General features: G+C 31.1%; 1 pseudogene; it reads right to left on the reverse strand.

Annotated features, from left to right (window-relative positions):
- Nucleotides 1–27,541, reverse strand: part of LOC134717334 (transcriptional regulator ATRX-like) — a 63,374-nt pseudogene that overhangs the window by 22,879 nt on the left and 12,954 nt on the right.

Here is a 27,541-nt window from a genome sequence, read left to right on the forward strand (position 1 = left end):
AAAAAGAGTGTGTGTTGAACCTGGTTTTATGCTACCTAAACCTCCCGCTTATATGACAATGTTACAAAATATCGCTAGAACAAAAGATGAGCAGGATATTAAAGTAAGACATCGTTAATTTCTAAAATTTACTTACTCCTGCTTTTTCTTCATTATTTCATCATATTTATCTCCGTATTTAGCCCTTCTCCTGGCTTCTCGTTCCTTCCTTCGTTCCTCCTTATTCTTGAAATACTCTTCTTTTTCTTCTTCTGTCATTTTAGATAAATCAACATCATCGTCATCGGTTGTTGCATCACTAAACCCAGAAGGAATACGCTCAAGAGAATTCTCTAAAAAAAGAAAAATTAGAACATTTCAGTGAATACTTACACGAATGAACACATACATAAATAGTTTATTAGAGTGCAATCGCATGGCTAAATATATACAATATAATTTACATGAAATTTTGAAACAATGATTCAGTAGGTTGTTGATGCACTTACAATCCCTAACCTTTACCTATATGTGATTTTCTAACATTAACAAAATAGCATACAAATTAGCAATTTCGTCATTTACAGCACAAATAATGATAACGTATCACGCCTACTTCTCCATATTTATGTCTATGCTAGATACCTTCCAAAAGTTGATTATTTATTACCAATGGTATTCGAACTTATCGGGTGGAGCTTACGTTTTAATTTGCATAAGGCCAGTCTTTTTGAATATGTGTGTGATAAGGATGATTGCAGTTATAATTATCCTTGATTTCGAATCACATATCATTGTGACCGAACGTATATACAAAAGAACTGAGTGTATAATATAGGACAAATAACTGGACACTTCAATGATGAGTTTATCCAAAAACCCCTGTCTATAGATGTACTGTTCTTTAATAAGCGAACCGGTTAAACCCCGCCAGGTCAAGGGAAATAAATCCAGAAAAACTAAACTAGATTTTTTTATTCAACTAATTTATCAACTGTACCTGGCCAGTTTAAACTATCTTTCATTCCATTATTTTCGTTGTGTTCAATCACTTGTGGACCAAGCACATCTTCAATATTGATGCGATCTTTCACAAAGCTTAAAGAAATAAAAATTAACCATTTTAGAATTTTCTCAAATAGTACTCATTAAACCTGCCACATAATTTAATGATATAATTGACAATTAAGATAACTTTTCCAATGATTTTTTAGTTTATTATCTGTAAATGCGCATCTTTGATTAATGTTTTTTATTTTTTTATTTAGAGAAATGCAATGCACTTACTTAATCATTTAAAAGTACAACTAATCAAAGTAACATGCAAAGTCTTCTTAACCATCTGTAACATTGTATATTGAATCTTCATGAGCCTTCAAATGTTTCATTTAAATCACGCAACTGATTAAATAATATCCCGTCAGTTATCAAATTACCGAAGAATACTTATAGTAATGAAAAAGTAAATCTGAATTCTATATACTTTGCTTTTGAACTGAGTGGTGTTTTCCAATAAATCATAGAATGTACATCTTTCATTGTGTTTTGCCCTGTATCGAGATGAAGGTTGGAAAGAAAGATGAGCTTGTTTTGAAATACAAATATTAGTTATATGCTTTTTGTCTGAATTTTGCACAATTTTTGTAAGTAAAAATACAGAAAATACATAAATTTCAAGATTAAATTCAGTAAAATATTTCTTAAAAAATAACAAAACCCGTCGACACAAGTGGCCTGATTAACCGAATTATAAATTGACCCACCTTCCATCCATTGATCCTGAAATAAAAAAGCATTATATTAAAATTCAGTTTTGGAGAGAAAAAAAACAAAAGTCATCGACGGAATATATACATAGACAAATTTTCGGATCATCTTTCCGGGAATTGTCGGACTCGATCAGAATTTGATGATTTCTCAATATTACGATATTTAAATCTCTTGAAATTAGTTAATATACAAATGTTACTGATAAAATCTTACACCCCTCTCTCTTTTTTTTTATAATATCAAATTTTGAAGGCCAAAATTTTATTTTATTTCAACATCACTGTCTATCCGGACAAAATAGGCCAATATTGGAAAATAAAACAATTAAACCAATACATTACGGTGGATGGTTCAAAGTTGAATTTAAAAAAATGTTTTTGAATGTCTTCCATCTTTAAAGAATTAGATTAACACGACCATATACCAACAATTATCTATCAACCATAAAAGCTACAGATTTTTTTGTAAAGCAGTATAATAATTTAATAATAATGAAATCTTTAATATTAAAAAAAGCACACCTCGTCTTGTCTTTACAGATTCTGTATCACTGAGATTATCACCAGCAGCCTCTTTCTCACCATATCCAATAACATTTCCATCTTCATCTCGAAGTCGTTTGCGTTTGACTTCGTATCTCGTACCACCTTCGCTAACTTCACTTGCGTAACTATAATCACTGTCGCCATCATGGTGATGATCTCGGCTCCCATTGCTAGTATTAGGGTTAGTACTATCACCTGTTTCTGTATCGAGATCTCCTCTTTCTTTACGACGTTGGCGTCGTCGTTCAGCGCCATCTTCGTCCTGACTGCTATGATATGAATCACTGTCACTGTATGTGCCGTCTGCTCTTTTACGTCGACGTCTCACGTGACGTGTGCCGCCAGCACTGACAACACTTCGATAGCTAAAATCACTGTCACTGTCAGCGTTTCTCTTTCCAGCCTTCAGTCTTTGTTTTTCTTCCTTCGTTAATTTCCCCTTTCCTCCTTTGGAACCCTTTTGACCCTTTCCGCCTCCACCATTTTTGCCCTTTCCACCTCCACCATATTTGCCTTTTCCACCGCCGCCATTTTTGTCCTTTCCACCGCCGCCATTTTGTCCTTTTCCTCCTCCATCATTTTTACCTTTTTTGTTTATTCTTTGATAAAAATAGCAATAGTATGGTCAGAGACAAATTATACATGTATGCTATGAATCTCCTATGGTGAATTTAGAACTATTGATGCAGTAAACAGTATATTTTAATTGTATATATAATATTAAAACCTGATAATTCAATTATAATTCATGATTTAAAAACTAATCACAATTATCTTGGATACTCGATGACGCATCTCATTCAAGAATTGTTCAACCTTATTTTATGACAATGTTTCTCTATTCAAACACAAAAAACTAAGATTTTTACATAGGAAAAAGTAAGATTACAATATTACCGAACCCCAAAAAAAATCCAAAATTGAATGTCTCTTAACAAATGGTAAAACAAGTCAGACGAATTAAAAATTACTGACATGTTTCCGACTTGCTACATCCATTTCCTTGTGTTGAAAATGGTAAATTAAACCTGCCAAACTTCTCACTTGTACGACAGTCGCATACAATTCCTCTCGTATCTTTCGTCCCTCTTTTCAGTTATTACTTAAGATTGGTAAAAATTTATAGGATTGACTTATGTTTTTCTTTTACAACAAAACTGAATTAAGATTGAAATTAAGATGCATGGATTTAAATCTGTGACAAATACTATACGTTATAGAAAATTCCGTAAAATAAAGTACAAATGGAGGATCTCTAAACTTTGTTATATCATAAATGTAAATTAAATGGCCACCCGCAACTGCCGTGATAAATCCAATTTATGAAGCATAACCATGACGATTTTCCACTAAACAAAAATGACAATGTTAAAGAGGAATACGAAAAGAAGGGAGCAATTAACACAACAGAACAATTTTATATGCGGTTGAATCTTGGCTACGGAAAAGTATTTCCTTTTATATCGAATTCTCGAACAAATTGTCTTTAATAACGTTGCATATTAATTAAATATAAAAAAGAAGATGTGGTATGATTGCCAATGAGACAACTATCCACAAAAGACCAAAATGACACAAACATTAACAATTATAGGTCACCGTACGGCCTTCAACAATGAGCAAAGCCCATACCGCATATAGTCAGCTATAAAAGGCCCCGATAAGCCAATGTAAAACAATTCAAGCGAGAAAACTAACGTCCTTATTTATGTAAAAAAAAAATGAACGAAAAACAAATATGTAACACAAAAACAAACGACAACCACTGAATTACAGTCTTTTAAAAGCATTCTGGTAAAAAAATTTATGGAAAAGGAAATGAAAATGGTTCAATTGTTGGGGCTGCACACAATTCTTATTAAACAATAGATACACGTATCAACCACAGCGATTTTTTTTATAATTGGAAATAAACCATGATAACGACATATAACAAAAATTATAACATTTGAAAATAAGAGATGGAAACAGTTTTTCAACTAATTCATAAATAATAGATGCATATATAACTCCAATAGTAGTGTACACTTTCAATGGTTGAAAACTACAAGCGTTAATTATACAAAATTGGTTTCTTCATCTGAAAATTTTACTAAAAAAATATGTTAGAAGTGTCTTGTAAAATGAAGTAAGTGACAATCCAGAATACCTTTTGTATACTTTCAGTTGTTATCCATTCGTTTTGTGTGTTTAAGCTTTTAATTTTGCCATTTGATTATGGACTTTCCTTTTTGATTTTTCCTTGGAATTCAGTATTTTCGTGATTTTACTTGTTTTCAGTACGTGATTTTTTTTTATGACATTTCAACGATCAAAGTGTAAAATTGTAGGAGTTATTGATAATATAAAAAAAAACCAATTGAATTTCTTACTAAATTAAAAAACTGTAAGTTTTTATCGTTCTTGACTGAACGGTTATACAGAAGATATATTCAGAATAGATGTTTAAAAATTAAAAAAAACCCAAAATCATTGAAAAGTAAATGACGGAACTACCGAACTCTGAGGATATATAAAATGGCAAAATTAAAAACGTACACACCACACGATGGATAACAACTGTCATGTTCCTGACTTGATACACGCATTTGCTGAAGTAGAAGATGATGGATTGAACCAGGTTTTATACCTAGCGAAACGTCTCCTTTGTTAGATTGTCACATACAATTTCATTATATAGTGTGACCAAAACAAACAGACATAAAAGATTAAATTCAGTGAGTGAAGTTATGAAAATGTGTCTGAAATAAGGCAAAGAGAACTGAATTATATTTTGTTAATTGAAGGTTCTTTGCAAGATGTGAATTCAAGAAAATTGGAAAACAGTGCAATTGTTATGCATCTAACTTGTACTTACTTAGCTTTCTTCTGTTTCGCCTCTGTCAATGTATTTAAAGAATGAGTATTTCATCATGTATATATTATAATTTGAAATTCACGTCATTTCATTGTGATTTAAATGCCATTGATATTTCAATAATGTTACGTATCAGTACCAGCAATAAAGCAGACTTTTTGAAACAACAATAAAGTAGTTTCATGGATGTAAACCTAGAATATTTGGCTCGTCAAATGTGGTCGAGGTGAAAGCAATTTATGGTATTAGACGAAAACAAACACTTTGACAACAGTAAAGAATTTTATTCATAAAAGTAACCATATCTCTTTTCAAACTGAAAAATATAAAATTGCTATGCAGCAGCAAAATCTATGTCTTTCTTTACAAAATCATATCACAGATCTTCAAAAACTATAAATATTAAATTAGGTGCAGGAAAAACAAGTGCTTTTGATATTAATATCTATATCAAATGGTACACAATAATAATATTAGCTACACATGTTCAACAGAGAAAAGTAATATACTAATATAACAAGTAATGAAGTGCACATAATATCCTAATTATGCATATATTAAATCATTTTGCTCCTGCGTAGATTTGTAATAATTGCCGATATAATTTATCATAATTGTTTGTGTATCTAAATTCATTCTCTTTATACACAGTGACCGAAAAACATATCGAAATACTGGCGTAAAAGACGTATACTAGCCATTCTGTTTTTTAAAGAAAAAATGCACGTAAACTGTCTGTACCAAAATGTCTGATTTTATCATACATTAAAAAGATTTACATTTTTTCGACAATTAGTCAGACTAAAAAAAAAAAAATGTTTTGTATAATTTAAAGACTTATCATGTTGCCGGTTTCTGTAATGATGTATCATTGCATGGAATAAGATCTTATCATGTTGCCGGTTTCTGTAATGACGTATCATTGCATGGAATAAGATTGAGAAACATTTGACATCTTCAGAAAACAATGTTATACTAATTTTCGTCGTTTCATTTAAAAAAAATGTATTAAAACTCACATTATCTAATAAGTTATATATATACATTTAAATGCACTTTGGTATGTAAAGTTTTATCTAAAAACAAAACTTATAGCAACAAATAAAATATGGCACATCAGAAAGCAAATATACACACAACAAGTATCTCCTTTGGTAACATAACACGTAGCAGCCAATACATATCAACGAACATCCGGACATTTTAAATTCTTATGAGATCGAATTCACACCTTTTAAATATCTCAGAAAATGTTTTTTTTATTTCCATTTCGAAATTTATGGATTAGCAAATTCAGATACGCAATTTAAGTGATTCCACAAAAAATGAATTAATTTATAATTTTTTTTTTCATATATAGTCAAACAATCAGATTTTTGGTTATAAAGTTACAGGATACTATTTATTTAAAACATACCATTTATGTGACTGCACTAAGGGTATAATAGTAAAATTATAGTGACTTCAATCTTTATATAATAAATATACTTAAGTTTACTAGTCCTTCCTAACAATAAAAATAACAATCAGAAGACAAAGAAACATCTAAACGGTTATCCACTACTTTGGCACATTTTATAAAAAAAAAATATGATAATATACATTTTTGTCACTAAAAATATAGAGGCAAACATCGGGTACTATATTTGTAATATATAAGGGACTGAGTTCTGTAACGTATTCAATGAATAATTCATGTGTTTTTATCGTGTAAAAACAACATGAATCAACTATAAGTTTTTTTTTGTTTCGACAAATACTGTACAGAAGTTCAAACAGTTAAAAGAAAAAAATTGTATGTGAATTCGGATTTCATAATCAAATATGTTTTGTTTTGTTATTTTGCAGCAGCATCAGCTCTGGTGATTCGTGTTGACGTCCAATCTATTTGAGTCCAGGAGGTGATCCAGTTCTTGGAAGAGGCGTATCTGCTAAGAGGTCAGGCAACCTAAAAACATATAAATAATGAACGTACATACATTAATAAAATTTAAAAATCATAATGGCATGACGATTCAATCATAAAGTACACAATTTAGATATATACATGCTTAACAGTTTAAAAGTTATAGACTGTAAATGAAAAACAGCTTTTTCTAAAAAAAAAAATTAGCAGAAATATTATTCATCTTTTGTTGTTTATAAGCATAGCCAAAAATCTCACGTGCTCATACCAACGTTATCAACATAAAAATATCAATAAACACCAAATAAGTAAAAAGAAAATTGGACTGAACATAACTGGATATAGGAAGATGTGGTGTGAGTGCCAATGAGACAACTCTCCATCCAAATAACAATTTAAAAATTAAACCATTATAGGTTAAAGTACGGCCTTCAACACGGAGCCTTGGCTCACACCGAACAACAAGCTATAAAGGGCCCCAAAATTACTAGTGTAAAACCATTCAAACGGGAAAACCAACGGTCTAATCTATATAAACAAAACGAGAAACGAGAAACACGTATATATTACATAAACAAACGACAACTACTGTACATCAGATTCCTGACTTAGGACAGGTGCAAACATTTGCAGCGGGATTAAACGTTTTAATGAGCCCAAACCTTCTCCCTTTTTCTGAAACAATAGCATTACATCACAAAATATAAAAACATACGATAAAATATCAATTAGCAGAATTAACTCAATCAAAAAACGTGAACTATATGATGTTGATAAAACACGAATATGTGATTTTAAAACATGTCAGAAGACGCATAGTAAATTAAAATATCTTATACATACTTATTATATTTGTTCAATAGTTCTATTTGTTCTTTCCTGAGGTCATCCTTGCTTATTCTACCCTCTGCCAGGTCTTTGGCCCTTTGTTTTAACATATATGTTGACGTCTTCTTCAATGGCTGACCAAGTGGATTAATATCTCGTTGTCTGAGTGCACCGGAAGGTTTTCGAAGTGATGAATCATACTTGTTATCAGACATGTCTAATGGATTATCACATATATTGTCATGCATGGACAGAAACAACGGAACATATACCAAATAATCCAAGAAAGAAACCTAAAACATACAATGATATACATAAATAGAAATTAAAGCAAATATTTTAAGTGCAAAATTTAGTACAACTGGCACATTCTTCATTTAAGTGAAAAAAAATGGTATGTCCAATGATTATAATAAAAATCAGTGTTGAGCAAATCTTTATATATATATTTGGTATTATGAATTTATTTTGAAACATCTAGCATTCATTGCTCTCAAAAAGTTGTTTTTATCTTCTCATATTTGATCTTGATCACTTGTAATTCCAGTAACGATTTGATTGCATTGAAATCATAGCATTTGTTCTCAATTATATCAAGTGAATAATACTAGTAGAAAAAAGGAACAATTTGTTGAAAAGCGTATTCAAATCTTTGTGAGATGTTTAAACTTATATAACTTGACCCTATCTTTCATTCTTTACATTTTCATTTTTATTGATTGTCATTTATACTCGTAACGGTTTTGTATTTGAATGAAAATGCCAAGCATCACAGAAAACAACTGCAAATAAAACGTGTTTTCAATGTACTAAATGCTGGTAATAGGTCTGAAGATTTAATTCTGTAATTTCATACCTCGAAAAAGCTGTTTGGCTGTAATCTTTCCATGATAAATTCTTGTTGCTTCCAGTTCAGTCCACCAGCAATAAGTTCTATCCTTAACGATTCTGCTTTAATGAAATTATTATCTCTTTCTGATTCCACATTACAGTAAAACATGGCTTTGTATAAATCCATTTTCCTTTCTATATCGAGTAAATTACATATTTCCAATAAATGTTTGCTGAGTGGACTGGAAGGTAAAAAAAATAATATTATAAAATAGAAGATGTGATATGATTGCTAATGAGGGATCTCCACAAGAGACCAATGACACAGAAATTAACAACTATAGGTCACCATAAGGTATTCTACAATGAACAAAGCCAATACCGCATAGTCAGCTATAACAAGCCCCGAAATGACAAATGTAAATCAATTCAAACGAGAAAACTAACGGCCTAATTCATGTTCAAAAACCACATATGTAACACATCAACAAACTTAAAATATAACAAGTAAAATATTTTGAAATACAAAATGTGTATTGTGATAGTTTCCACCTCAAACAAATATCATAGAAAATAGTTGAACATCCCTGAATTTTCTATTTTTTTCTGATTTATAGTGAAACAAATTTGTATTGACGTTAAATAACTTACTCCATCATTGTTACTCTGTCACACAGTGCTGATATCACAGCAAACATTCGGAATGTTACCCTTGATGCATCATTTAGATTCAAAACCTGCAAGAAAGAATTAAATATGCATTAAATAAATTGTCCAATTGATAAACATATAAGTCAATTTAATATATAATTATTATGTGAATTTACATTCATGTTTATTATTTTGATATTGTGTTTAAATTAGCATATTAAGTATCAATATATTTGCAAGTTATCATGAATTGTAATTGTTTTTCAGAGAAGTAAATAGTTATCAAAGATACCAGGATTATAATTTAGTACGCCAGACGCGTGTTTCGTCTACATAAGACTCATCAGTGACGCTCATATCAAAATATTTATAAAGCAAAACAAGTACAAAGTTGAAGAGCATTGAGGAACCAAAATTCCAAAAGGTTGTGCCAAATACGGCTTAGGTAATCTATACCTGGTAATCAGAAAATCCTTAGTTTTTGGTATTATTTTGTAAAGTATTAATTGACTGTCATTTGGATTAAAAAAAAAAGAAAAAATCAGAAAATCAACAATAACACTACATAGAAAATTGCAGACTGAGCAAAAGCGATCTCCACCACAATCACCGGAATAAACTCGGCTGCTCCGGTGTGGTAAGCAGATAAGTAATTTGGATCTTGTCAGTCAAACAATAAACAAATGAACTCTTCATTTATGCCTATTGAAAAGAAGGCCCAGAAACTGTATGTGTTAACACATACAAAAAAATCAAACTTTCTATATTTTGGAAATGATACTCACACTCAGCACATAATCAAGCTGTTTATTTGTCATTTGTTGCACACTAGGTACTCCATCCAATGCTACGTTTGTTTCCTTAAATCCAGAAGATTTACAAAATCAAATATTAATCATGTATAACTCATATGCATAGTTTAGTACTATTTCTGAATCCTCATTAAAAGAGTCCATAATCACAAGTTTCTCTCTATCATGATACAAAAAATTCTCCATTATTATGGAAACTATGAATTAAATTATAAGTAGCTCCCAATAATTGAATCTCTCTATAAGTAAAATATGTGAATCATTTCATAAGTAGCTCTATATTATGATGTAGTCAGCTCTTAATCTCAATACAAGTAATGTTATGAATGGTTTTATAACTCATTTTAATATAAGTTTTTTTTAATCAATTTTAAAGTAATTCTATTAAATGTTATCAGAAGCTCTAAACCATAAAATAAGAAGCTCTTAATTGTTATATAAGAATCTGTGAATCATTACATACCTTGAACGATAAAACCGTATCCATGTCATCATCTTCTACAACAAATGCTTTGGCATAAGATTCCACTTTATTGGGGTCAACTAGACGATAATGTGTCACAAAGTCTATGTCACCTACAATGAGAAAAGCAATACAGTCATTCTGATTACTAATGCTGAAAGCAATGGTACTGTTTAGGTCCATTTTTATACGATTCCTTTTAAAGTTCTTGGTTAACGGATCTTAATTTATATGTGGTGTTTATCCACTAATCTTTTTGAACAGAACGACAGTCAACATAAGGTATTTTACATTCGAGATGAATAATTGCCATTTTGCCTACCTCTTTCATCTAAATTTTTGGCTATTTCTTCTCTCAGGCTTGACTGTGTGATTATCTTTTTCATGTGATCTATAATGGCTTGTCCACCTCTCTTCAGTTTCACATTTACTCTCTTGTTTCCAATTACTTAAATTAAAGAACAATAATGTTTACAAAATTAAAATGTCTCGAATCATAAGCATTCACTTTTGTAACAAACTATTATGTGCTATTCAGGAACAACACAAAATTATCTTAAAAACAAAACAGATTATAAAAATTTCAACAAATTTACATATTTGTTATTCATAGCCATTTCCACAATCCATGTGTGTTTTTTTTTTTTAGCCATGGTATCTATTATCGACAGATGACTGAATGTCCCTATTGTAATTTTCGCTTAATTTATTTTCCAGCAGACAAATCTTTTGATATATGTGTATAAAGTTTTAAAAACCAAACTTAATAGTAATAACATACATGTGGAAACATCAAGGTCACTGTCATTTGCCATGTCATCCGTATTAGCATCACTTCCATAATCGTCCATATTTTTTGTTCCTATCTTCTTCTTTCCTTCAGTGATATCGATATCATCCCCGAATTTTTCCTATGAAATAAATTTTAATGTAATGATAAGCTTTATCACAATTAAACCATATTTGTTAGGGTTCTACAACTAACTCCAGTGCTTTAAATATTTAGCTAAACTAGTTTTTTGTTAAATAATTGCTACTAGAAACTTATAATACTTTTATTTGAAATGAATTTTGAAATGATTTACTAACAAATAAAAAAACTACGTCTACTAGATTTTGGTATTTTTTTTACCTTTAATCTTCTGGCGATTTCTGCTTTCGATAACGTTGGATCTATTCCTAATCTACGTAGATCATCATCAGTAAGTTTATCCAGATCAATTTTCTTTTTTCCTGGTTTTAATCTGATTTTACCATCAGCTCCTACTTCAAACTGTTCGTCATCGGAATCATCGCCTATTAGATAAATATGTCGATGTGTTACTTCACATACTTTTGTAGTTATTTGTATTTCAAATTCAAACATAGTTTTTTTCCGTCTAACATATGTTTTTCTTAAGGAAATGATACTATTTATTACTATTTATGTTTCTATAATGTAACCTACTATTTATTCCTTATATCTATATTTTTTTTGTAATGTAACCTTGAATATTTGGGCTAGTAGAAAATTTTAACATGAAAATGAATATCCTTCTTATAAATTTTAATTGGTAAAGGTAATATGCTCTATCTGGACATTTGAATAATTATAGTTCACAGTTTTTTAAATATTGATCTCTAATTTTACGGTATATATAATGCTCAAACCAATTTACATTTTTAAGTGTTTCATAGGAATGTCATTATTTATTTAGATGAAACAGATACATGGAAATGTAACTTATCAATAGGCTTGAACTATGCAATGTCATTTGTGAGGACAGAAGTCTAGTTTTGAGATAAAGACACTTGAATCATGTTTTTCTTTTTCAAGGCTCCGTGTTGAAGGCCGTACATTGAGCTATAATGGTTTACTTTTAGAAATTATTATTTGGATGGAGAGTTGTCACATTGGCACTCACACCACATCTTCCTATATCTATTCTCTCTCTCTCTCTCTCTCTCTCTCTCTTTTAAAACTATACGGGATGTCCCAACATGAATCATTACAACAGTTTAACTAGTTCAGTTATTTGTGAGGCAATAACCATTAGGTTTAAACAGTATTTCAAAATGATTACCTAATACTTAACAAATTTTATGCGGGTGGATGTTTAAAACGAAACGTTCTATTTAAAAAAAGAAGATATTTATGGATTTTACAAGATTTATGAGTTTTGAACAGCGGTATACTACTATTGCCTTTATTTACAAGAAAGTGTTGAATACTATTTATCAATTTCTTAAATAGAGCATCCTACCCCAAGTTCCATGCACAATACGGGGTTAAAAGTAACAATCACCAAGTAATACATACCTGCACCACCTGTTTTCCCTTTTGTTTTCTTAACTTTGACATTACCGTCTTCATCTGTGAGAGTAGAAAGAAAAGTATTAGTGTCTTATCAAATATATTTGTAATTTATTTTAATTTAAAGTGTTTTGACTTGCACTTTGTTAGTTATATTGTATTTGTGTGATGTTTGTTATTACCATTTTGGGGCCTGTATCCCGATTATTGTCACGTTAGCTTATTGTGTCAGTTTGGTTTGCTTAACAGTTTTGGAAAATGTTTGTACCAGGTCAGGATTAGGACAAATGTTTTGCATTCGTTCCGTCAGTCGATAGCCAAGGGTTTAGTGTTGTCAGATTTTATGCTTCCTTTTAGTTGAGTTTTCAAAAAGATTTGTATATTTGGATCGGCTTTTATAGACGAAAATTTTACCTGCAGTTTCGAATTTCTTTATCAATTGGCTTCAAATCTTTGCCATCTTACAATTTAAACGTTTTATATCGCATATTTTGATAGAGGTCTATTAAACACTTACATTATTTAAAGATATCACTTTTATCCATCGTTTTAATACTATCTATAAAATATAGTTACAGAGAATAATCCACAACAGTAGACAACATTGTGGCTTACTTTTTAATCAATTTACTTATACCTACCATAATCATATTCATACTCGGATCCTTCATCACCAGGCTGAAATAGAGAAAAAATGCATTCCTTAAATGTCTTTTCTGATATATTTCCTTATATCAAACATGTGAAGCAAATTTCAACTAGGTTAATCGCAATATTTCTAAACACTAAAGATTTTAACGATCTTTTAACACACAAGTTGAATACTCTAGCAGTATTTGGAAAAACCTTTCGGAATCGTGTCTCATCGATGGTCTCAATCTTCTTTTTTTATTCGGCTTTTCAAGCTTTTCTATTCAAGTATTGTATTCACTGATGATTCTTTTGTAAATAACTCGCGCGTCTCTTGTACACTTTTTAATTCTGATACCCATGATGCGTTTATGGGAACAATGATACACAGAATACATTTTTAGAAATTAATATTGCATCAACACAATAACAATCAAAATCAAGGAGTAAACAAAGACTAATTAAACCAAAATACATTTACATAAACAGTTATAAATAAGAAATAAGAAACAACACGAACTCCACTAAAAACCGGGAGTATTGGTAATGCTTGAAGGTTATTATGACTGAGGAAGAATATCAGATATGATTTCTGACACACTTTTGTCATAATGGCCAATCAGCTCATGATGGGATCGTAAAATTTCTTGAGTGCTGACCTTAATTTGATTGATTCATAGCCCTGTCTTAGCAACTTTTGAGAAATCAGTATTCAACAAAATCAACGTACTTTGAGCTAGCTCTAGAGTAACGTATCACTTGAGACACATTGTCATTTCAATGTTATATTTCACATGGCCATTAAAGTGCGAGGTTTTGCATGCCATAAAACCAGGTTCAACCCACCATTTTGTCCTTTCAAAATGTCCTGTACGAAGTCAGGAATATGGCCATTGTTATATTATAGTTCGTTTCTTTGTGTGTTACATTTTAACGTTGGGTCGTTTGTTTTCTATTATTTTTGTGTGTAAATTCATATTGTGATAAGACGTATCACGGTTCTTCTCTATCCCAAATTCATGATTTGGTTTTGATGTTATATTTGTTATTCTCGTGGAATTTTGTCTGATGCTCGATCCGTTTCTGTGTGTGTTACATTTTAGTGTTATGTCGTTGTTCTCCTCTTATATTTAATTCATTTCCCTCGGTTTTAGTTTGTTGTCTCGATTTTGTTTTTGTCCATGGATTTATGAGTTTTGTAAAGCGTTATACTACTATTGCCCTTCATTATACTCCATGTGCCGGTGCTGCTGGGATGTTGCTTCACAGAAATGGAAAGTTGACTATAGGAAAATTAAAATCATCGCGTGTGTCATACATTTTGGTATTCAACGTACCATCAGTAGTCATTTTGAGAAAAAGGTCTAAATATGAAGCAGATTTATCTGTGTCGGTAGTATCTTCAATTTCAAGTTCACTTAAATATATCAAATGTAATTGATCACTGAATCTATTATTAAGAGACAGTACATCATCAATATACCGAAAGATGAAATTAAAAGACTGGGCTCATTTCTTTTTCTCCTTTCTGTACAATCCTACAGTCCTTTATAAATTTCTGTTGTAACCTGGCATACCTTAGCATTTATTCTTGTTTTTCGTATAACTCTTCCTTGGTCATCATATTCCTACAAGAAGAGAGAAGTAATACTTATATGTATTAACAATACTCTCTTGAAATTTATTTCTATTCTTGTCTTCAATTAAAATAGCACAGATGTTTATTGTTTGATTAAATGCACGTATCAGTTATTAATTTGAGTTATATAATAACTATTAAATTATCAACATAACCATGCAATACTATCATATTAAATATATATTTGTCGACCAAAACAGAACATCATGTGTAGACAGTTTCGTTAGCCCCCTTTATGTATAGGCGTACTTTAAAAAAAGTGTTTTCTTGCCTAGTTTTACAACTTACATATTTGTATTTCGGTTCTTCTTTGCCATCTTTTTGTTTAGGTCTCCTCTTGACTTCACCCGTTACAGGATCGATATATTCTGAAAAATTAACAATGGTATTGATTTTGATTCACAAATGTACTGCATATAATATGAGTAGAGAATTTTTATGATAAACTATTTCTATCACATTGAATAAACGGAACGAGTAGGTTATGGATGTTCAAAACTATTAAATTGTTTTTAATAAATACATACATTATCGTTTCCAAATTATTTCTTTACTTGGAAAGAATGCATAAAAGCTTAAAATTATTTCCAAAAAATAATTAAAACAAGCATTTAATAAATTGCATATACAGTAGGTAAAAAGTATTTATTTATATAATATATATTTTAGCAAATATACAATAAGGTTGATGTTTCAACAGTGCGTAAAATCCACAGCATTGTGAACAAAACATTAACTTTGGAGGATAAAGCATGCTAGATTTAATTGAACAAATTTTTTGAAAGGGAATATTTTCTCTTTTCCGCATTTTCAGTCCATTAGTGTTAGGTACAACTTTGTGATTTGTATCTAAATTTTAGCATTCTTATATCATTCACCATTTCCATATTATGATCATGATCTTCTGAACAGTAAAATAGCAAAATCAACGACTCCAATGAATATTCAGAACGTAAAACCCTTTAATTATCAAATGAAAAAATCAAAAGCTTAAACACATCAAACCATATTCCTGACTTTCCTCATGTAGAAAATGGTAAATTAACCCTGGTTATATAGCTTAACTTCCTTTTGTTTGACAGTCAATGTTTATTCTTTTTTAGTAATTATTACAATGACACGACGTTCAGCTTCGATCCTGTCTTTAGTGTGGTATCACATAATCGCAAGTTGAGAGAGAACAAAGTCAACAAACAAGGTATCGATGTCATGTTACACCAATGGTCAATCAAAAGGGGAAATATGCATCATAAATTACCTGTATTTCATGTTTTAAAAACAACGTAAAAAAAAATACACAATGCAGTATAGTCAAAAAGACTGTTCTAACAAAACACGAGTGTTAATTCAGGAACTAGGTTATGTTATAATTAGTTATCAAACATATCTGAAAGTTAAGTTTTGTTAGGGATCAAAGTAAAAGATGAAAAGATTGAATTTTTACCTCATTCATATTTTGGTCCAAAACCATTCTTGCAATTTATAAACGCGATTAAAAAATTTCCACGAATACGGCGGTTTAAAGCTACTTCCATAAAATATTTTAGCGCACTTCTGTAAAACTTTACAGTATCTTATGTCAGTCTAATCAAAGATATTACAAATTTGTTCTGAGTATATTGAGTTGACGCAAACGTTTTTAGCATTATTATTATTAACATATAAATATATATTGAACCATTGACCCCAGACAATTGCAACGGACAGGCTTTCTACTACTCAATTGTATAAATATTAATGTAAACATCTTTAAATTTACTAGAAAGGAATATATCGAAGTAGTATGCGATCACCTATGTGTCTTTATACTATATAATATTAAAAATACATTCGTCAGAATGGGTACAAACAAGAATAAAAGGGAGACTACGCATAACAGATATTTCAATATTTCCGTATGAGTAAGTTAAATCAACTTTGTATATGCATATATACATATACAGCATTGCATTGAATGAATCCCTCTTTGCGTTTATGTACGTTTACACTACTCGCAACTGAGAACTTCAGAGTTTTCCATTCAAATTAATTTTATTTTCAAAATTTGCAACTACACATTTTAGTAGTGCATATAGGCAAACGCAGTGTAGGAATTTTTCCTCGAGTAATGACAGATTAACGACTCGAAATGGTTGATTCGTTCTGAAAAGAAAAAAACTTGTTATGATATTTTCCTCTAAATTAATTAAAAATCTCCAACACACAATTATAAAGCTACTTGAAGCTGCAAAATTTTACTAATATTACTGAAAGCTTTATAGCCAGCTACAGCAAACAGCCTGATTATCCTAAATAATTTCAGAAGACAAACCTTGAACTTACCTTCATCACTTTCGTCGTCTGCTTCATTGCCATCTTTATTCTTCTTTCCTTTTCCACCTTTCCCTCCTTTTCCTCCTTTTCCATCTTCTCCTGGTGGTCGTTTTCCTTGCCTTAGAAAAAGAAGAAGAATAAAGTTTACAAATGATATTACCATTGATCACAAGAAATTGCTTTATAATTTTCATATACATTTGATTTCATTTATTGTTAGAAGGTATGTTGAGTTATTGCAAAAATAATCCAAATATTTTGTAACAAAATTGATCTATGACTGAGTCTTAAGCACCGATGTACTTATGAATATTATAAGGCCACATCTTCACAAGCTAATTTCATGTCAAGAATCAATGAAGTGCTGTCACTGTAATCTTGTTATAAAATATCAAATATACAAGAAAACATACATAAGTATATACTCGAAATAAAAAGTCACGATATCAATTCAACTTAATCTTAGAGTGAGTTAGAGTTATCTTTCTTCTACCTTAAATTTGAGATATAAAGGATTCTCAATTGCGAACTGGATATTGATGTCAATTTTTAAGTCATCTTACTCTATTTCACGTTTTTGAAGATCATTGGTTAATAAACGCCAGCAATATGTCAGTGAAAATACGGGGATAAAAAAAATCGATTTTTTTAAAATTTGATGATTTAAATAAATCTCACAGTTATGGTATAAAAAGTGATATACAACACCTGGCTCAGCACTATACATTAAATAAATTGAGTTGTCGATCTTGGTAAGATAATGCATTTTTCTTTAGAAAAATAAAACCAGTTACACTTACTTGACAAGCTCAGATCGTCGAGCTGGTTCTCCGTCCGAGTCCAGGGTCCAGTCTGAAGAAGGACTAATCAACCCCTGATCACGTAGCTCTTGTAATTTCTTTTGTTTTTTCTTCTCTTTCACTTCAGCTCTAAAGAAAATAATTTATATATCGTCAACGTATAATGCAGACTAAAGATGTCTACATGACTCTTCCAGTCCGTTTAAATGGAAGTATAGAGAAATGGTGAAGTTACGAAATACACTAAATGTTGTTTTAACTGTGTAAAATTGAATTGAACCAAATAATCTTAATTCGAGAACAATTCATTGGTACCACTGTCAACATCTGTATAACCCGAGAGAAATGTTGTAACGAATAGCTTTCTATGTAAGGACTAAATATACGTCTTCAATGCAAAACTAATTTCAAATAATATTCGCTAGTTTTTTTATAAGTTCTTGTGCCAATGACATACATATTTTTAAAGTAATGTCAACTCTTCTTCCCTCCTCAATTTTACGAAAGAATGCAGGATGCCGTTCGTACGTGTTTGATAGCAAAATAATGATTAATTTGTATAAAGATTATCAAAAGATTTTACTATCAATAAAAAGTTCATGTTCTACAAATTCTTACTTTTGAGCTTTCCTCAATGGTTCTCCTGTGTCAGAATCAATTGTCCAATCAGATGACGGACTTATCAATCCTCTATCACGCAGCTCTTGCAGTTTGTTCTTTTTAAATTCTTCCTTAGCTTTCTTCTTGGCTTCTTTCTCTTTTTTTATCTGTTCCTTTTTCTTTTCTTCGGCCTTTTGTTCCTTAAATCTAAAAAAATATATACATCGAATTTGTTTCTTTTTGTTAATACGTAGATCCCTCATCTATATTAAATGAAATTAGTGGTTCATCAGTCAATTAACGTGTAATACAATAGTGTTTCGTAAAAAAAATGTTTCATTGGCAAAGTTTTAAAACAGAACAAAATATTAGCATACGTTTCTAAAATAAAGAATTGGATAACCAAAACGTCTGATTTCATAATTAATTCAATTGACCTGATTGTTTCATAATATGGAAAACTATGAAAAATAAACATTTAAACAATGGCGAAAATATATCCATCTTACAATATTAGATGTTAACAATCTGAATCAAAATCAAAATGACACATAAAAGCAATGGTTATATTAAACGAGACATTACTATTTACTACATATTTTACTAGAAAGACCCGTGCCATATTAAAAAAATATTTTAAAAAAGAGAAATAAGTTATACATTGTATATACGCATAGCAAAAATATATGAATTGAAAATAAAAGTACATCATCACATTATATCTAAAGCTCAGTCCGTGGTTCATGCAAAGTCCGCTTCAAGTTATTATATGACAGTTTTAGAAAATAAATCATTGAAATCCAAGTGCCCTCAATGGACAAGGAAAAGAAGCGAATTTGCATTCACCGTCTGCAAACTAAAACTAATATAGGCTATATTTATTTTGACTTACTGTAAGAATTACCCGTTAATTTTCCCCACTTGCACATCAAACAACTTACATTAAATAAGTTGTTTTACGCTCTGACATTGCCCTTGGAGTTTAAAGGTTTTACAGAAACGTCTGTGGTGTCATTTACTGCTGACAATAGTCATCAAATGTACGCGGCTTATAATTCAATACGCCAGACGTGCCTTTGGTCTCCATAAGACTCACCACTGACGGTTAGATCAAAACATTTTCAAAGCCAAACAAACACAAAATTGAAGAGCATTGAGTACCCAAAATTCTAAAAAAGGTACCAAAAACGGCAAAGGTAATCTATGCTTGGGATAAGAAAATCTTTAGTATTTCAAAGGTTGCGATAAGGTGTATATTCGTACTACACTTCACTTTGAAAAAATCAAGCAAATTTGTCAACCGTCATATATTGGACCAATTTAAGGGGATGTAAGTCACACAACACCCCCTTATACAAAACATTCCCCGTGCCACCAGAAATTGGTGCTAAAACAGTCAAGATTTTGATAATTGCGACCCATTGTTATGTTCAAGGATCCAACCCATACTAAATACAACAAACAGATTTCTGGAATATAACTAGTTGAAGATATCTTAATTCAGGTCCTTTTCAAGGGGATCTGAAGAATATTTTACCTTTAGAAAAATCGACCTGAGTATAATATTATTAATACTGAGAACATATAAATTTTGAGGTAATGTTGTGGAAGCAATTAGTAAAAGCTGCCAATTCCATTGGTATACATTATATTTGCGCTTATGTGGTTAATGCATGCTAAGCCACTGATGTATAGTTCAAAATGTTAGTAATACAAAATACACATCCAATTCCCACAATATACTCATACTCGGCATGTTTTGACATCATTTCATCGTATTTATCTCCGTATTTGTCCCTACGACGAGCTTCACGTGCGGCTGCACGTTCTGCTTTGCCTTCAAAATATGCTTTCTTTTCTTCCTCGGTCATATTTTCAAGGTCAACATCATCCGAATCTGTTGTACAATCACTATCACTAAATACTGCATTGGGATCTTTTTGTTTCTTCTTTTTTAGACCCGGAATATCTTTGCCACCTTTGGCACCAGCTTTCTTTGGGTTTTCTTTCTTTACCTTAATTTTCCCACCTTTTCCATCCGATACTTCAGTGTATACACTTAATTTTAATATGTAAAATTGTTATTCTTTGTGATTTATTCAATAATATTTTAATATTAAATTTGTTGTACATTGGTTAATATTGTTAACATGCAATGCTTTTAATCTATCGCTGGTTTAAACTATTTTCGAATTTAAATTTTAGTAAAATTTCAATTTCTTATTCAATATTTAACAGCCTTTTATTTAATAAACATTTTTTTTTACTTTCCATTAGTTTAATATGTTTAGTTTTATCCTTAACCGTTCAACGAAAAAAAAATTATGACGAATTTAATATGTACTTTATGGCCGTTTCCCCTGTACTCTTTTTGAGAATTTGTCTTTTTTTTGGTATTCCTTCCATACAAATATTATTCAGAATCATTTATAATATATTCAAATTGTAAAAGGAAGGCTTTTCGTGACAATTGTATTTGTAGTCATCATTGATACAAGATTGATAGTGTGACTAGGCAATTGACTCTTGAATTATAATTAAAAGGAATATATACTTCAAAATTTTCATTGCAAACAAAGTGTACATTAAAGAGCTTAAGAAATTGTACTTTAATATATGAAGAACTGTGTTACTCCTAAGAAAGCTTGAGAAAACTGCGCCCCCTCATTTGACGTATAAACAAGCTTTCTTTAAATACTGTAATATACTTTTATCTTTTATACATTTACAGTAAACAGGTTGAAAAAAAAATGAAAACTGATATGTTTTTAAAACATATTAAAATTTATTAAATATCTACAGGTTATTCACTTGATGAATTCAACATTTTCCTGGTAAAAGATATAATTTTTTTAATAACATAAATAAATTATTTATTGTGGAATAAATTAAATTCTTACCTTTCGTTATCTGAAAAGAAAAAAAGGAGAAAATCATTATACATTTATAAATAAAAATAGACACATAAGTATATGGCAGAATGATCGTATGGTAAATATGCTTAATTGTAATTTCTTTCCGAAAATCAAATTTCTCATGTAATGAATAGTGGCTATGTCATTATGTTAATGTTGTAATTGATGGCATGTTCACATCCAAGATCAGTTCACTAATGATCTTCTTAAAATTTCTTTGATATTCCTCACAGTATTTTAATAATAATTTCAATTTTGAGCATACCTCAATGCTTCTTCAAATAAAACACAAACTTAAACTAAAGCGATGTCTAGATATACCTTTTTAGTTAATAACCATTTTACCATAGCTCATTAATTTATGAAAGTATCAAAGGAAAATCATCATCATCATCATTCATCATATTGATAATTAATATCTGATAATTTAACTATTAACTAACATAACGATATTATAAGGACAAAACACAAAATATCGCTGTATTTACAATTAAAAGAGGGACGAAAGATACCAAAGGGACAGATAAACTCATATATCAAAAACAAACTGACAACGCCATGGCTAAAAATGATTAAAGCTTATTTTTGTTTGACACTAACCAGAATGATACGATTCAGCATCACCATAACCGATCACATTTCCATGCTCATCTTTGAGTTTCTTCTTCCTCTTCACAGTGCGTGTGCCACCTTGGCTAGTTTCACTGAAGTAACTATGATCACTTCCACTACCATGCCTCTCTTTTCTAGCCTTTCTCCGTTTTTCGGCCTCTTCTCTCTCCGTCTTTTCTTTTTGTTTCTTTTTCCGTTCTGCAAGACCACCCCCTTCTTTATGACTGTCTTCGCTGTGGTAAGATTCCGAGTCCCCGTATGTTCCATCAGCATTTTTCTTTTTTCTTCGCACAGTTCTTGTTCCACCTTCACTTGTCACACTGAAATAACTATGGGCACTGTTTTGGTGTTCTCTTTCACGTCTTCTGCGCCTGCGTCTAGCTGCTCCCTCTGGGTCCTTGTCACTATTGTAGGATTCGCTATCGCTGTACGTGCCATCGGCATGCTTACGTCGGCGTCGGACATGTCGAGTTCCCCCAGCACTTACAACACTTCTATAACTGTAGTCACTGTCACTTCCAGCATCTCGACCACCCTGTTTTCGCTTCTTTCTCTCCTCTGCAGTTTCTTCTTTTCCTTTCTTTCCTTTTTGCATCGATGCAAATCCACTATCTATATCAGATTCTTTTCCTCCAACTCTCCTAGAATAAAAGCAGTTATGAAATGAGTAAATGCCCCCCAAAAATCTGTTTCGTTTCCTGTATATCAGTGAAAACAAGAAATACTGTATGTCTATTGACTCTCTCCAAAATAGATGACTCGTTTTGTGTCAAACATTATTTATTTCTTTTACTGTTTGACAAGAATCAACAAAATGGAGATAATTTATTATATGTCTAACATATGCAAATAATTTCAATAAAAGAGCTACTTGTCATGTAGGACAACAACTATCATCTCATGGCGTATTCTAGAAAATTATTTTAACAACGCCTGTTTAAAGTTAAAACAGTTCAGATGATAGTTTTATCTTAGAGTATGTATTTGACTGGGTTTTGAAGGAAACTTGCACATGCGACACAGATCAACCCATATCTTAATCGGAATAAAATTGAGAATGGGAATGTGTCAAAATGACAACAACCCGATCAAAGAGCAGAAAACAGTAGAAGTTCACCAATGGGTCTTCAATACAGCGTTAAAATCCCGCACCCGGAGGCGTGCTTCAGTCGTCCCTAAACAAAATTGTGTACGTCTAGATCAATGATAATGAAAAGAACATTATACTCACTTTTTATATTTCTTTCCCGTAATTGGATCTATCACGACCTCATAAATCTGGCCATCTTTCCCAACAATGCGTTGTCCTTCCTTAGCTTGAAAAGTAAAATTATAACATTATTACATTTAGATTTAGATGTTCAAATAAGTTTTGGTGGATAATTGTCTCATTAGGAATCAAACCACATCTTCATATTTTCTAACTAAATTGTAATTTGACGAACATGAACTAAGGTCTGCTTCTAAATAAGTGATGTATGCGTAGTTATATAGGCTGGCTCACGTACACCAACCATATGCCACTAGTGTGAAAAAATTCAAATGATAATGTTTAAGATAAATTCTTGAAAGAAATAACTTAACAATAATTTTAAATTAATCTGTTATTCTTTGATCGTTCATATTACTTATACATTAAAGAGAAAAGTTCTATCTGAATGTATATATACCAAATATTTATATAGCTTAGATCAGAGCTCTTCCCTTCTGTAAAAAAAAACCCACAAAGGATATTATAAGTGAACAATAATTACCATTTCTAACATCTGACCCGGCAGAGTAGACTGTTGAAGCTTTCTCCCAGCTGTCAATCACTTCACCCGCTTCTAACTTTATAAATTGTTTGAGGAAATCCGGATCACCTCCAGATTCCTGAAATCTTCTATATTCCTCTTCAGTTAGAAGAATTTGTTTTTCAATAAGTCTACCACTTTTGGTTCTAATGAATGTTTTGACAACTTTCATGGGATTAGATGGAGCTTTTTCCCATCCTTCAATCTTACCGTCATCATCGTTCATATATTTCCCAAGAATTTCGTTCATGTCTCCGCCACCTGCTATTAGTTTATCATAGTCCTCTGCCGAGACATAAACTGTCTTTTCAATTAAACGCCCACTTTTTGTTCGAACCATTGTTTTGATGGCTTTCATTGGTTCAGCACTAGTCCAAGATTCAAATTGTTCACCATCATCAAGTGACAGGTATTTTTTAAGAATGTCGTTCGGATTCTTTCCGTCTCTAATCATTGCGTCGTAATCTTCCTGTGATATCATAATGGTTTTCTCAATAAGTCGTCCACTTTTTGTTCGGACATAGGTTTTAATCGTTTTCATCTTAGCTTCGTCCCATCCTTCTATAACTTCACCTTCGCCAGCATATTTCTTTAATAGATCTTTGGCGTCTGCCGCGCCGCTGGTGATTGCGTCATAGTCAGATTTAGAAACATAGACCACTTTTTCGATCAGCCTGCCGCTCTTGGTTCTGACATATGTTTTGATAGCTTTGACTTCATCCTTGTCCCATGATTCCAACCCGGCGGCCTCGTCCTTTGATAAATATTTTGATAAAATGTCGGCGACATTTTTGCCTGCTTTGAAAGCTGCATAGTCCTCTTCTGATAAGAATATGATTTTTTCTATGAGACGACCACTCTTAGTTCTTATATATGTTTTTATAGCTTTTACTTCTGAAAAACAAACCAAACTAATAAATATTAAAAATGAAAACTGTGTTTAGCTAAGTTTAACTTTAAATTTGTAAACCCTTTCATTATGTAAATGGCTTATTGGCTTTAAAAACGTTTTGCAAACATATCTGTTCAATCTTTTTTATGATTACGAATAGATTCTTTACAGTTATGTTGTTGTATCCTTACGTAATGACTTTATTGAAAGTTTTAAAGATGTTTCTTTTTTTATACCTTACATACCTTTTTCTGTTATTGCTTGCAATCTCTGTTGACGAATCAATTCTCGTTGTCTCTATAAAAATGAAGTCACAATCTTATCATCTTATAAGATTATAGATATATCATTACAATAATAAACAATGTATATCCTGGATTACCAGTGAGAATATGCCATATGTACCTTTAGGATCGCATTCTGTTACAATTTGTTTGTAATGCCATTGTTTTGGTTTTTAAGTAATTTTTCTATACATGAAACAACTATCCCCAAGAGTGTGAATAACGTGAATAAAAGCAACTATATGTCACTGTGTGCTTTCAACAACACCATAACGTCAGCTCTAAAAGGCCCAAATATTAAACAGTGAACAGTTTAATGTTAAAACAACCATCCGCCTGGTGAAGACAAAACAATTAAAAGTCTAATATGGCAGCCATATATATTTTCTTTAAATGTGTTTTAGAATTGTATGTATTGTCTGTATTGGCATATCATATAATAATGAAGAAAAAAACAAGTTGAGGTTAGGTGCCATATAAAAGAAATATATTATCCCTTATACAGAGACAGACTTGTCAGTTCTGAATATTCCGACCTTAATTCAACTGAACGTGTAGTTTATATACGGGGTTGTCATTTGATTTACCTTATTCTTCTAATAAAATTGAGAATGGAAATGGGGAATGTGTCAAAAAGACAGCAACCCGACCAAATAAAAAAACAACAGCAGAAGGTCACCAATATACTCTGCGTTCGATAATTATTTTTATTCCGTTCACCCAATATTTCTTATTTTCTTATTCCCAAGAAAGGCAACGGTTTCAACATATTTAGGTATTAAAATGTATCTTTAAATGGGTTAACAATTAGGAGAGGCTTTCTGTCATTGAATTGCATATCCTTTTGGAGTACTCTGCTCAAAAATCCGTGAGAATTGAGTACATCTAACCAGGGATTAGAGAATTCCCTTCTTGAATTTTCCTCGGAGTTCAGTATTTTGTGATTTACTTTTAACCATTACATACCTGTAATTCAAGTTCCTCCAACAGGGTTTTAACATACCAGTAACCATGGCGATAACCTCCTCCCACTCTGATATACTTGTGCTAAAACATAATTCATATACCGTGTCTGTACAATTGCTGTCAATGATTTGTTTACATGATCGTATAAAAAGAAGATGTGGTATGATTGCCAATGAGACAACTATCCACAAAAGACCAAAATGACAAAAACATCATCTACTATAGGTCGCCGTACGGCCTTCAACAATGAGCAAAGCCTATACCGCATAGTCAGCTATAAAAGGCCCCGATAACAAGATGTAACTCAGAAAGAAATTTCTAAATTAGACGAATAAATATATCAATTATTATACACAATTTCACCCCCCCCCCCAAAAAAAAACACCCCAAAAAACCCCAAGTGTTACAAAATGTACTTGATAAGTGTGAATTCCCTCCAAACTATAAAATTATTGAAAAATAAATCATAAAAATGACCCAAACTTAACTGTTTAGCAGCAGAAGATTCATGTATTGTACTTGAAATGTGTTATCATGAACATAACTCTTTTTTAAAAGTCGAAGTCAGAAGTTTAGAATCACTATGTTTATCATGGAATTGAATTCAAATGAAAATGCAAAGAAATAGAAATATATCATTACGTGGATTTCGGACAGATCCCCTTACAAGCATAAACAGTATTCACCAAAACTTAAGCTGTCCCAATACCTCTTGAAAGATATATATAGGAACTTAGATAGAGGTTGACAGCTGGTGTCATTATTATTATTTTCTAAATAGCGCAGTTTATATAATTATATTGAAACTAGATATACATTCAAAGACCTAATTCATTTCCTTAATTACGTTACTGCATGTGCGAAATTAGAGATGCATAAACCCATTTTTAAGTTCAATAGAATGTCTTATAACTTTCAAAACAACCTTGATATAAAAAAATATGAAAGACGAACTACGTTTCAGTTTAAATACATATTCAAATATACACCAAAGATCTGAATATTCTTGGAGGCATATCTGCCATTCAAAAGGTCAAACGATTAACAGAAGTTAAAGACGTGTAATACATAAAACACATTATCAACCCAAGTAATTTACATTTAATTCTTTTTAATGTAAATGTACTTCAAAAAGTTTTTAAAAACCTTGAAATGAGCATGA

This window comes from Mytilus trossulus, chromosome 1 (assembly GCF_036588685.1).
Source record: "Mytilus trossulus isolate FHL-02 chromosome 1, PNRI_Mtr1.1.1.hap1, whole genome shotgun sequence".
Taxonomy (NCBI): Eukaryota; Metazoa; Mollusca; class Bivalvia; order Mytilida; family Mytilidae; genus Mytilus; species Mytilus trossulus.